Genomic DNA, 12,374 nt, shown 5'->3' with positions numbered 1-12,374 from the left:
TTTGTATCTCTACTAAGAATCGTATGTGTGTGGGCCGCTACCAGAGGTCCGACCTCCTACCTTAACAACTAGAAGGATTTTGGCTTCTAGAACAAAAGGTGCTAGTAAGGGCATCCGCTCGTGTGGCCATACATGTGGCACTTTCAGCTCTGTAAATACAGAAGGCTCCCAGCCGGTAGGGGTTATGCCCTACAACTGATCAAATAAATTTGATCAAACGAGTTTATGGGGAGACATAGTGTCGGTATGAACTAATCAGCACACGTTATCCATAGTTTTCACCATGAATACAGTTGTTTATAGTGGTTCAGAAGAGGTGGGTTTTCCTCGCTACCACTTAGGTCATTCTCTTCTCACTAGTAGTCCTAATGACCACACATGAAGACATGCCCTCTAAAGATTAAACAAAAAGAGCCTATTGCTCAAGACACAAAAGACAATGATTCAATTTTAGTGCACCAATTGAAGTGTTTGCTAGTCTATGAAAACAAGGCACACAATAAAAATCCAAAAACCCTTGCCAAGGACCTGCAACAAAGATTTATTAGTAGTTTGGATTGTTTGAAATAATCACCCCTTCCTGCAAGCACACAAGTTAGGTAAATTTTAGATCCAAAAGACTTTATGAAATAGGGGCATTCAACAATGCATTTTTTTGACCAATTCAAAGATCTGATTCATCATAAAAAAAGACCACCTGTAAAATTTCAAGAGATTTCCAAAAATGTAAGAAAATCCAAAATTTTTTTGCTAATTTGCTCCAAAAATTAATTTTTTATGAAAAATCATAAAAAATTCATATAAAATGAAAAATCGATCCCAAAAATCTGAAATTTTTACTGGAGAGTCCTGATGGTCTTCCAAACTTGCATTAAAACATTTCTACAACAAATCCAAGCAGTTTGTGAGATATGAGTAAAATAATGCAAAACCCTAATTTTCAAAGATCCGATTTTTGAGGAATTATTTTGCATCAAAATTAAAATTACAAAGAACATATCCTATTTATAATTCTGAGATATTTCCAAAAATGTAAGAAAATCCAAAATATTCACTAATTTGCTCTCAAAATTAATTTTTTATGAAAACTTATAAAAAACTCATATAAAATGAAAATTTGATCCAAAAACTCTGAAATTTTTAGTGAATCCTTATGATAGTGTTCTTGACCTGCTCAAAAAATTTTATTGCAAAATTCAAAGCCGTTTGTGAGATCTGATCAAAATAAGGGAAAACCCTAATTTTTAAAGATCCAATTATTAGGGAAATATTTTGCATCAAAATTGAAATCACAAAGAACAGATCCTATGTATAATTATGAGATATTTCCAAAAATATAAGAAAATCTAAAAAATTCTCTCATTTGCTCTCAAAATTAATTTTTTATGAAAAATCATAAAAAATTCATAGAAAATGAAAATGTGCTCCAAAAATTCTGAATTTTGGATTGAGATCTCTTGATACTTTCTTCAACCTACAAAAAAATTTTGGTGCAAAATTTACACGCCGTTTGTGAGATATGATCAAATCTCTCCAAGATCTTGATTTTGTGTCCAAAACCCTAGCTGCACAAGATTATTCTCCAAATTGTTTTACAAAACAACAATATAGGGTTAGAAAAATCTGCAAAAAACACAGATCTAACAAAATTACATGTCCCATGGGGCATGCCAAAATGTATATGGTGAAAATGGATAACAATAATAACGATATTGAAAGGCTAAATGAATTCAACCACAAAACCCTAACCTAACAACAACAAAGATCCACCATAACATATGAAGGTTACCTAAGACAATGCAAATCAAATGAAATCACAAAGATTATACCATCACATGTCCAATAGGGTTTGAATCTCCATTCTTCCTATCTCCATTGATCTTGCTTGATATATTTGCTCTCAGATTTTATGTGCACAAGAGCTCAACAAAGAATGGAATGTGGTTGCAAGTAGGATCGCCTATGTTCAAAAGCACAGTGTAGTCAAGTAGTGCATGGGGGGTTTTGATAATGAAGGAAGCATCTCCTTATATAGAAGACACTATATGAAATGAAGGGATAAGATTGAGAGGTGTAAAAGGAGGTCGGCTATGATTAGAGGGTAGGTAAAAGAAATAATAAAATAATGAAAGGGGTAGGTAGTGTATGAATTAAGAGATGAATGACATGTGTCATGGGTAGAAAAGGTTAATGAATTAATTAATTAAATAAATATTTATTTAATTAATAGAAGGAGTGAGATCAATTAAATAAATAAGATATTTATTTAATTTAGGAAAAGGATAATTTAAATAAATAAATGTATTTATTTAAATGAGAAATAAGGCTAGAAGAGGATAAATGAATTAATTAAATAAATAAAGATTTATTTAATTAATAGAAGAATTAAGCTTAGATAATTAAATAAATAAAATATTTATTTAATTAGACTGGACAATTTTAGGTGTCTACACCTATTCTTATGAATAGATGCCTACTTCATTTGAGTAGATGCCTATCCCGGATTGGATAGATGATACCTCCTATCCTGTGTGGACAAATTCCTAACTTGTATAGTTAGATGCCTAACTCGTATGGTTAGATTCCTAGTCCCATATGGATAGATTCCTAACCCATAATGTTAGATGCCTAACTCATATGATTAGATGCCCATCCTGGTTGGATGGATGCCTATGGTATTTGGATAGATGTACCTGAGTATGCAATTGAATCAAACACAATTAAGAATATGTAAGAATAAGAAATCAATATTTTATAGTAAGAAAAAAAACAGTTAAAATTTTTGGGTCAAGTTAAGTGGGTTATTACATAAATGAACATACTCTTCAGACCTAAAACACAATGCATTATTCATCACACGTTTGACTGGGACACCAAACCCAGTAATACTGTTGTCAACAAGAAAGTCCATAACCACTTTACTTGTGGCCTTCCGAGTAGGAATTGCCTCAATCCACTTGGTGAAGTAGTTTGTAGGTACTAGGATCCATCTATGTCCTGCACTTCATGGTTTTCTTATATCCCCTATAAAATCAATTCCCCATTGACAAAAATGAGCCTCTAACAAGACAATCTTAAGGGGCATAGCACTTGAAGACTTCAACTTTCTTGAAAACCTCTGACATGATTCACATTTCTGGACCAACTTATATGTATCAACAAATAAATTAGGCCAATAATATCCTACCCTTAGGATTTTGTGAGCAAAATTTTTGTAGTGTAATGTCCTCCACACACTCCTTTGTGCATTTGTTCCAATACTTTCTTAGCCTGATTTTCATCTAGACAAAGAAATATAATTCTTTCCCTATTCTTCCAAAATAAATCACCATGGACAAAGACATACTTCTATGCTTGCAACTTCAATGTCCTCTTTTTATTATGTGTGAAATGAGATGGAAAATCCCCATTCTTCAAGTAACTAATAATGTCAAAATACCAAAAAAAGATTTCCGAACTACATACCTTACTGTTGATAATATGATCTTCACTGACTTATATTGTTTGTAAATTTTTGGCAATCATCAGTTTGGCCAAGCCCTGCCCTCTAACAAGCTTTGTAATATAAATATCAATATCAAATTCTTTGATTCTATTGATCCATTTATACCTTCTTCCATTTGCCTCTGTTTGCACAAAGACTTCTTTTATTGCAGCATTAGGGACATAAGCAACAATTTGGGATCCTACTAATTAAGGCCGGGAAGCCTGAACAACTTTGACAAGTGCATAGGATTGTTTTTATACCAAGTAATACTTTAGTTCTACTACTTGTAAGGGTTTACTAAAAAATGCAATGGGTTGTTCATACCCTTGTGGATTCTTTTGGAGCAAAACAACAATTGTATGATAAGAGGAAAATAATTTTTTTTGAAAAGGCTTACTGAAATCAAGAGAAATGGGGGCCCCTGCCTCCTTGATTACCATTTTTATTTCTTAAAAAGCCTAAATTGCCTGATCATCCCATGCAACAATATTATTCTTCTTTAGAATATTGAAAATAGGCTTGACAATCTTTGCAAAGTTCACAATGAATCTTCTTACGAAGTTGATCTACCCAAAGAAAGGCTGAATTTCTTTAACTATCTTTGGAATGGGGATTTTGTCTATAGCTTCCACTCTTTTAGGGTCAATCCTTACTCCATCTTTTGATACTATGTGTCCAAGAAGTTTTCCTTCAATCACCCCAAAAGAACATTTCTTTGGGTTAAGAGAAATTTTAAATTCCAAGATCTTGCCAAAAATCCTTTGCAAGTGTAGATAGTGGTCTTCTTCCTTCTTGGAATAAGTAGTTAGGTCATATTGATACACAACCAAAATAGAATCAATTAATCTTGCAATTTATACATCCATAGCTCTTTGAAATGTTTCTCTTTCATTTGTCAATCCAAATGGCATTCTAACATAGACATAGGTCCCCCAAGTGGTGGTGAATGCAGTCTTATATTGCTCTGATTCTTTCACGTTGACCTAATTATAACCTGAAAACCCATCCATCATGGATAGAATCTTACAACCAGTAACCTTCCGTAGCATAGCTTCCATGTTAGGCAGAGGATAGTTGTCTTTTAGTGATGTGATGTTCAAGTTTCTAAAATTCACACACAGTCTAATGTCTCCATTCTTCTTCCTAATAAGGACCAAATTGGAGACCCAAGTTGAATGTCTGATAGGTTTTAAAACTCCCCCTTCCCTTAGTTTAGTGATCTCATTTTGCATTTTAGGGGCTAAAGTTGGGTTTATAGGCATTTGTTTTTTTCTAAAAGGTTTGGCATCTAGTTTCAAGGGGATCTCATGCTAGAAAAGATCTTCCCTATAGGCTTTTCAAGCATCATATGACCAAGAAAAGACATGTGTATACTTCCTTACTGGTTCTATAAGCTTAGATATAATATTAGCACTCATCCTCTTTCCAATATAAACTTTTCTTGGAGATGTGTCATTTCCCAAGTTGATCTCTTCTAACTCCTCATTCTTAGTAGGAGAAGCTTTCATAAGCTTTCAGTCACTTCCATCAAATACCCTTTCTAATGCAGCCAATCCCCTAGGAATCTTATTTGTTTTTAATTGAAAAACCTCATTCCCAAAGACTGTTTGTTTGTCATTTACAAATTAGACTAAGGAGTCACAATAAATTGTTTGAGATTCATAACCATCAATGCATTGTAAGAAGTTTAACAATTCAATATCATCTCTGAAAAACTTGCCAACTTATTATATTATCTAGTACTGATGGCCTAGTTTTTATTTCTATTTCTCATACACCCACTAATGTATCATCAAATTATTTTAAGACCACATTAGCAAGGAAATCTACCATCACATTTTTACTCCTTTCCACCCATTCAATTGAAAAGACATCAAAAAATTATATGGCATCCCAAACAACATTCCTATATTGTTTAAGTCTTTCCTTTTTTGAAGATTATTTGGATCTTATCTGAGATACCCTCAACTTTGAATCCCCAATTTCTTATAACACTTTAATCCCATTCTTCTCAGCTATATTGAGTCCTAAAAGAAAAGCCTCATATTCTGTAATGTTATTAGTACATTCAATGGTCAATAGAAAGGAATATTTGAAAGTCTTGTTACTAGGAGAGATAAATAAGACCCCGCACATGATCCTTCCTCAGAACATGCTCCATAAAAATACATCTTCCATGTAAGCCCTGACGGTTAGACTGTAACTTAAAGTCAATTGCATCAATTTTTTTCATCAATATCTACAGTTGTTCCACTTTAAAACTTTCTATGTCAATATCACAAAAACAAACCATCTCTTCTAGTGGTACATCCTCAATAACTACTTGGGACCTTGGTTCCCTATAGATTTTTACATCTCTTACATCAATAGAAATTGCAGCAAAATAAATATCCAACTACATATGACCTCCCATAGATGCTCCCGATTGTCTTGAAAGAAGCATACCATATTCAGGAGGAATATCTGCCACAATTACATCCATCTTATAAGGGATCTTAGGATATGTATCAAATCTTAACTCTAAGACTTTAATTACTCCAAAGATAGGTATTTTCCTATTATCCATAGCATAGCACCTTCCATATGCAGTGTCAACCCAAAGTCCTAACTGTTTCATGACACCCAAGGGAATTACATTGATTTCTGCCCCTGAATACAACATAAATTTTTGACCAGTTTATTATTGATAAGAAATGTGATATAAAAGGGATCCACTTGAGAAGGGGATCTATCAAGCGTTGTTCCTAAATACACTTTAGGGGTGTTTGCAACTATATTTTGGGTTTCATGAGTTTGGTAGACCTTAGGCACTGTCATACCTTCCCCATTTCCATTGTCAATCCTACTTGTAGCCCAAATAATATTAGCTATCATAGATAAAGCTATATTTATTTCATCTTGGAAATTCATTAGTTCAAGAAATGGTACTGAGATCTTCACTTGATTCAATGGTTGAGCCATATGAAAACTAAGTGTGTTACTCATAATAGGGGTGGAAGACGACTTAAACATTTCTAGTTTCGTTTGCATGTCCTTTTCCTTAAGAACCAATGGAGTAGTGGTAGCTGAGGCAAAATTATCTGTATGCATTCTAGTTTCTTTCTTGGCACCATTTGGAACATCAAACTTGACCCTTTCTTGATGTTGAAGCCCAGTCCTCTTATACCCTTGGACTAACTATTTTGGTTGAGATGATGCTTTAATTGAGAATGTTTAGGATTCTGCAATATCTTAACTCCCTCCCTTTTTACAATGATACCGGATTCTTTTATATTTTTTTCAATATTTAGTGCAACCTTAAAAGCTTCCCTTAAATTAGGGATATTTCTATTCCTTAATTCATATCCGGTTTTAGGATCATAGACACTTACGTATAGATTTTGACATATAGGACCTACACGACTTAAGAGAGGTGGAATCTTTTGAAAATTTTGAGAAACCTTGTATTGAAAGATGTGACAAATTCATTAACCCTTTTTTGAATAGTTATGAATTCATTCAAGACAAAACTAGGGTCAGAGTGATCCCCATACTAGTCCTTAAACAAGTACTTAAACTCTATCCAAGAGCTGATAGAATTATCAGGCAAACTTTTATACCAATCCCTAGCATTATCTACCAAAGATTGCATAAAAAGTTTCATTATCACATCCTCATTTTCCAACTTATAATTATCTATAAAATTTTCAAATGCTCTCAAATGATCCTCTCCTGTCAAAGCATTATTGGCAAAAAATTTGGGGATCTGTAGTCTGACCTCATTGCTAATTGCATTTGGGAATCCAAGAATCCCTTGAAAAGTTATCTATCTATATCTGTCCATTTGTATAGGTTATCTAGCAAATTTATTTTCTCCTTGCTGTTGTTGGTTAAAACCTTGGTTCTATTGATTTTGTGGCTGCCCTTGTTGGAATCATTGTCCCCCTTATACTTGACTTATTTGTTGTTGTACTTGGTGTTGTGAAATAGGAGTCTATTGCCAATTTTTTTTGGCCCACAAATGAGTTATATCCTACATTTTGATGGCCAAAAGGGGGCATACTAGTGTTGGCATTTTTGATGTTTATGTTGTGATTGTCATTGATGGACACACACTTGTATTGAGATCCCCTTTATATGTATGAGCTCATGCTCAACCGGTATTTGTTCCAACCGGTATGTTGTATTCTAGTCTTTAGACTAGTAGTGATTTTGTTGAATGTGTTTCTCGGTTTGAAGCGGCATGTCGACCCCAAGCGGATCGCAGATCATAAGCGGTACAAGGGAGAAAAGCGGCAAAACACATTCGTACCAGTCTTTATTTTTGTCAAACCGGCAACCGGTATTTTGTATGAACCGGTAATACTCTGTGATGAGTTACCAACCGACATTTTGTGATGAGTTACCAATCCATCGATTGTTTGACGGTGCCGACACATTAACGGTGATTCCTGTGTCGTGTTACTAAGTATGTCTAGGTTCATTGAACCTAGGAAATTGTAAAGAAATCCTATTGGACCGACATGAAATCAGATTCCTTTAAAAGGACATCATGTCTAGGGTTTTAGGTTGTTGCAAAAAGGGTTAATGTTGAGCTAGGGTTTAAGGTGGATGTTGAGTTGTTGGATCTTATCTAAGAAGATCGAGTTGTAACTAAGAGAGAGATAGAGAAGACTGAAGTAATGCTGGAATGCATTAGCTGTGAGCAATACTAGATCTAACCAAGCAGTTTGTGCTATTAGATAGATCAAACACTTGTTGATTACTCACATCTTTAACAAGTCAGTAGCCCCTAACCAGGTAGGCCTCAAAGCCTTTGTAAAATCCTCTAACAAGGTGGTTCACACATGTGAATCTAAAATCCTCTAACAAGGTAGTCTTTAGTCGGACTTATCTCCTAATAGAGATTGAGATTCCTAACAGGATCTGTTCTGGTGAAGAACATTGTAAGACCTTAACCAGTCTGGTTTCTATTCTACAGATAGTGACTTGTGAGTTCCATCTCACCATGGTTTCCACGTCAAATATCTTGTGTTATGGTTGTATTGCTTTTGTGGGTGAATGTTTTATTCACATTTTGGTTTGTATGTGTGGTAACCGGTTTGACTGTCAGACTGCTTTACCAGTTTATCTTTAGACTGTGTAAGTGTTTTAGTGCAAAGATTTTTGGCATGCTAATTCACCCCCCCTCTTAGTATTCATCAACTAGTACTTTTTGGCACTTGACTCATGGGAAAAGATGTATTGTATAGGGGTGCAGTGGTGGCTTGTATATTTTGACTTATAGAAAAGGCTAAGCCAGATGTGGAGCCTTGATTGGAATAAGTGAAATGATTGAACACAGTAGCCATCCTTGGGTACTAGCTCTGGTTGAGGTTGTCACAATTGAGGAGGTATAAACTAGTATATTTGAAGGCCCGAGTTGAGTGTTTCCCATACAAGTAGTACTTTGAACCAAGGAAGTGGACATATTAGGAAAAGGTTCACTAGTAATTGTGCTTCCTTTGGGTAACAAAGCCATCGATTGATGAGAAAGGGCTTCCTTTTTCCTCTCAAGCCTAACCCTTTCTACTTGGTCCCTCAAAGCTTGTATTTGTAATTTTAATTCATCATCAATTAATTGGAGGCTTGTACTAGAAGAGGGGCTGGTACTTATGCTTTTCAAGGTAGTAGAGGGTTGAACCATTTGGATTTGATTTTCTATTGAGCTTTGAGATAAAGATGTATGATAGGAAGAATAACTAGGATCTTGAGGTGGAAATATTATTTGAGCACACAGTTTCTGAGGGTGGCTTAGGTCAATACAGGAAGGATCATTGGATTGTTGTAACCATCTTGTCAATTCAAATGACTTAGTAATATTTGGCAAGAGGTTATCTAGAGGTAATGAATTAGAATTCATAGTATCTTAAAAATTTGTAGCTTCTTCAACTCCCATGCTCATCCCTAAAGGGGACATTTGAGTCATACTGCTACTCATGACAACTCCTTGACAATGCTCAACCCTCAGAGTCAAGGAAGACTCTTGATTGGTAAGATTTGGGATACTAGGAGGTGTTGACTGACCTAATTGTCTAGGTACCCAGGCTTGTCTTAGAGTTTCCTAATTCATATTCTTATTTGGCTGGACTTGATCTCTAGTTTTTACTATCCCCTACTTGTAAGACAAATGTTTTTCTCTTGGTCTTTCACTGGTCATCTTAAGAGTTCTCAGAGTATAAAAGGTACACAAAGTTGGCACCCTTGATGTTAGGGATAAAATAATGCAAGCTTCGAACAAAGGGACACAAATCCTATCTCAATCTATATGGACTATGGTACCAAAATTTTTCAAATAGATTGGGGATGAAGCAACTTCTCAATTTCTGCATCAACTGATTTTTCTTTTCATTCCTCCTTTGTTAAAACCACATTAATTCTGCTATATTAGACAAGGGTTCTTTTGTTATCCCAAATAGTGGTACCTAAATGGGAGACTACATATATAAGCTCTTCTTGTATCCAATTTGCAGCAGGCTTTTTGAATGGAAGTTGATTGTTATGTGGTAACACCATTGTGGGAAACCTTGTAAATACTAGTCTTTCTTGTTCAATTTAGTCCCTGATGAGTTGAGACATTAGCATATTTTTATCCCCAGAACTCTTAATTTTTTCTCATATTTGATTTACATGATAGTAATGATTTATCAAAAGTTGACTATATGTATTTCAGATGTTAGCCTGAACCTATTAAAACATGTTTTGCCTTTGCTAGTTTGTTTCTGCAGCCATGTTATTCATTCCTATTGCCATGTGGATTGTCTTAGGAAATATCATGTGTGAAATTAATAGATTTTTGATTAATTAAAATAGATGTGTATGTTCTTGTATGTTCTTTCTTTTGAATTGCAGGAATAAATTGATGCTACTGTGAAGGCTCTCCTGTCACACCAATTGTAGAAAGAGATATTCAAGGAGGAGACTAAAAGATCGAATCAACATAAATGTTGATGAGTGTAAGGAACATCAGAGGAAAAGTAATTGTGCAATTCTTACTGATGTCTTACTTAAGTGGACATTAGTATTGTAAATAGTGCCACGATATGTTATGACTGTGGTTCGGTTTAGATCCACATTATCAGTGACTTAACTCTGGCTATTTCCTTTCTTGATTAAGTTACCTGCCTCTTCTTATCAGCATGATCTGTGTTGTAGGAAGTAGATGTTTTCTTTTAAATAAAGGTCTTTATCTTCTTCCATAGGTTAGATAGAAAAGGGAAGAAGCAGAGCAGAGGATTTTAGAAATAAAGTTATAAGTATTTTGAATTTCTTTTGATTCTGAATCATGTAATGACTTTCGAAGAACAATGAATAAAGATATGTTATTCTAAGTACTTAGAGTTATTTTTGGGAAGGCTAGAAGCACTCATCGAAGGGGGCCCACTTGGAGAGTGTTCCCATGCCTTTGTTAAAATTAGTTTTCTTCTTTAGCTGCAGTAGACGATCGAAGGGGGCCCACTTGGAGAGTGTTCCTGTGCCTTTGTTAAAATTAGTTTTCTTCTTTAGCTGCAGTAGACGTGCTTGCATTGACTATTCTTGCAGCCATTGGAAATAAATCCATTGACTATTCTTGCAGCCAAACCAAAATAGAGTAATTCCTATTTGGCAGCATTGAACTTAGCCAATATTTCTTGAATGAATTTATGTTAATGTAGAAGTTTTCCTGTAGCCTTTCAATAGTTTCAATTCTTGCTTACCTTTTCCACATAGATGTTAGTTGCTGCAGTAATGCAAGGTAGCTATTGCAGGAACTTAGTGCATATATAGTGCATACCCATTTCAAGTATTACGTCCCTGGGTTGACAATCAAATGAACACTAGCTATGGAAATAGTGACTTCACAAAGTGAAGGTCCAAACTTTGGGTTGAAACTTCAACTAGAGTTATTATTCTTATTGCTATGTTGAATAGTCCCCAATAGAGTCATCACTTTGTTGGTGTTCCAATTTATTATTCCAAAAGATCCTCTATGAGAGGCCAACTTCAATTCTTAAGGTCTTGGATCAGTGGGCCAACTGACAAAGTAATGAATAGAGATAAGGAACTAGTCTCCCTCTCTACACTTCAAGCTCTATTAAACCTAGGTGGGTATCCCTTATAGTAGCATCTTTGAAATTATCTCAACTTATGTGATGCTACAACAGATGTGCTCTCGTACTACTATGTGAATAAGAAAATCTCTAAACTTTACAGGATGTGGCCTTCATTCTTATACTAATCTGATCACAATGAGAACTAATTTTCCTACTTGCTCAAAAACATAAAATAAACAAACATAAAGTGGTTATTGTGTTATTTTATCAATCCTTCTCCTTTCCATAGTTAAGTATACATTATCATGATTAGTTCCTTATCCATTGGGCTAGACATTAGATGAACCATTATTACAATATAAAATATGCATAGTCTGCACCATCCTTTGCGTTATATGATTGGTACCTAATATCAGTCATAGAATGAAATGAATTTCATAGTTGCATCTCAATTCTTACTCTCTACATAGATCCTCTTTGAATAAGATTAACAAATTTAATCTCCTACTTTAGAAGAAGCTAAAAATAATTCAAAGTGATCAACAAAGTGAAGAGACATGAACCCAAAACCCTTGATTTCATTGATTCATATAAGACTCTGGATAATAAGAAAAGAGAAACAAGATAAATTAATTGAATTGAATTTTTCAAATGTTTACATTTTGAAAAAGATGTGTACATATCCTTTGCAAATATTTATTGCAAATGGAACATAACACAAAATCACAATATTGCACTCCAGAACATATGGACACTTTTGCATGTGCTATTCACCCTTGGTGAAAAACAATACAAAATCTTCAAGCCATATGAGTTATATTTTTATTGAGGAATAA

Source organism: Cryptomeria japonica, chromosome 5 (assembly GCF_030272615.1).
Source record: "Cryptomeria japonica chromosome 5, Sugi_1.0, whole genome shotgun sequence".
In the NCBI taxonomy this organism is placed as follows: domain Eukaryota; kingdom Viridiplantae; phylum Streptophyta; class Pinopsida; order Cupressales; family Cupressaceae; genus Cryptomeria; species Cryptomeria japonica.
Note: the sequence above shows the minus strand (reverse complement) of the source record.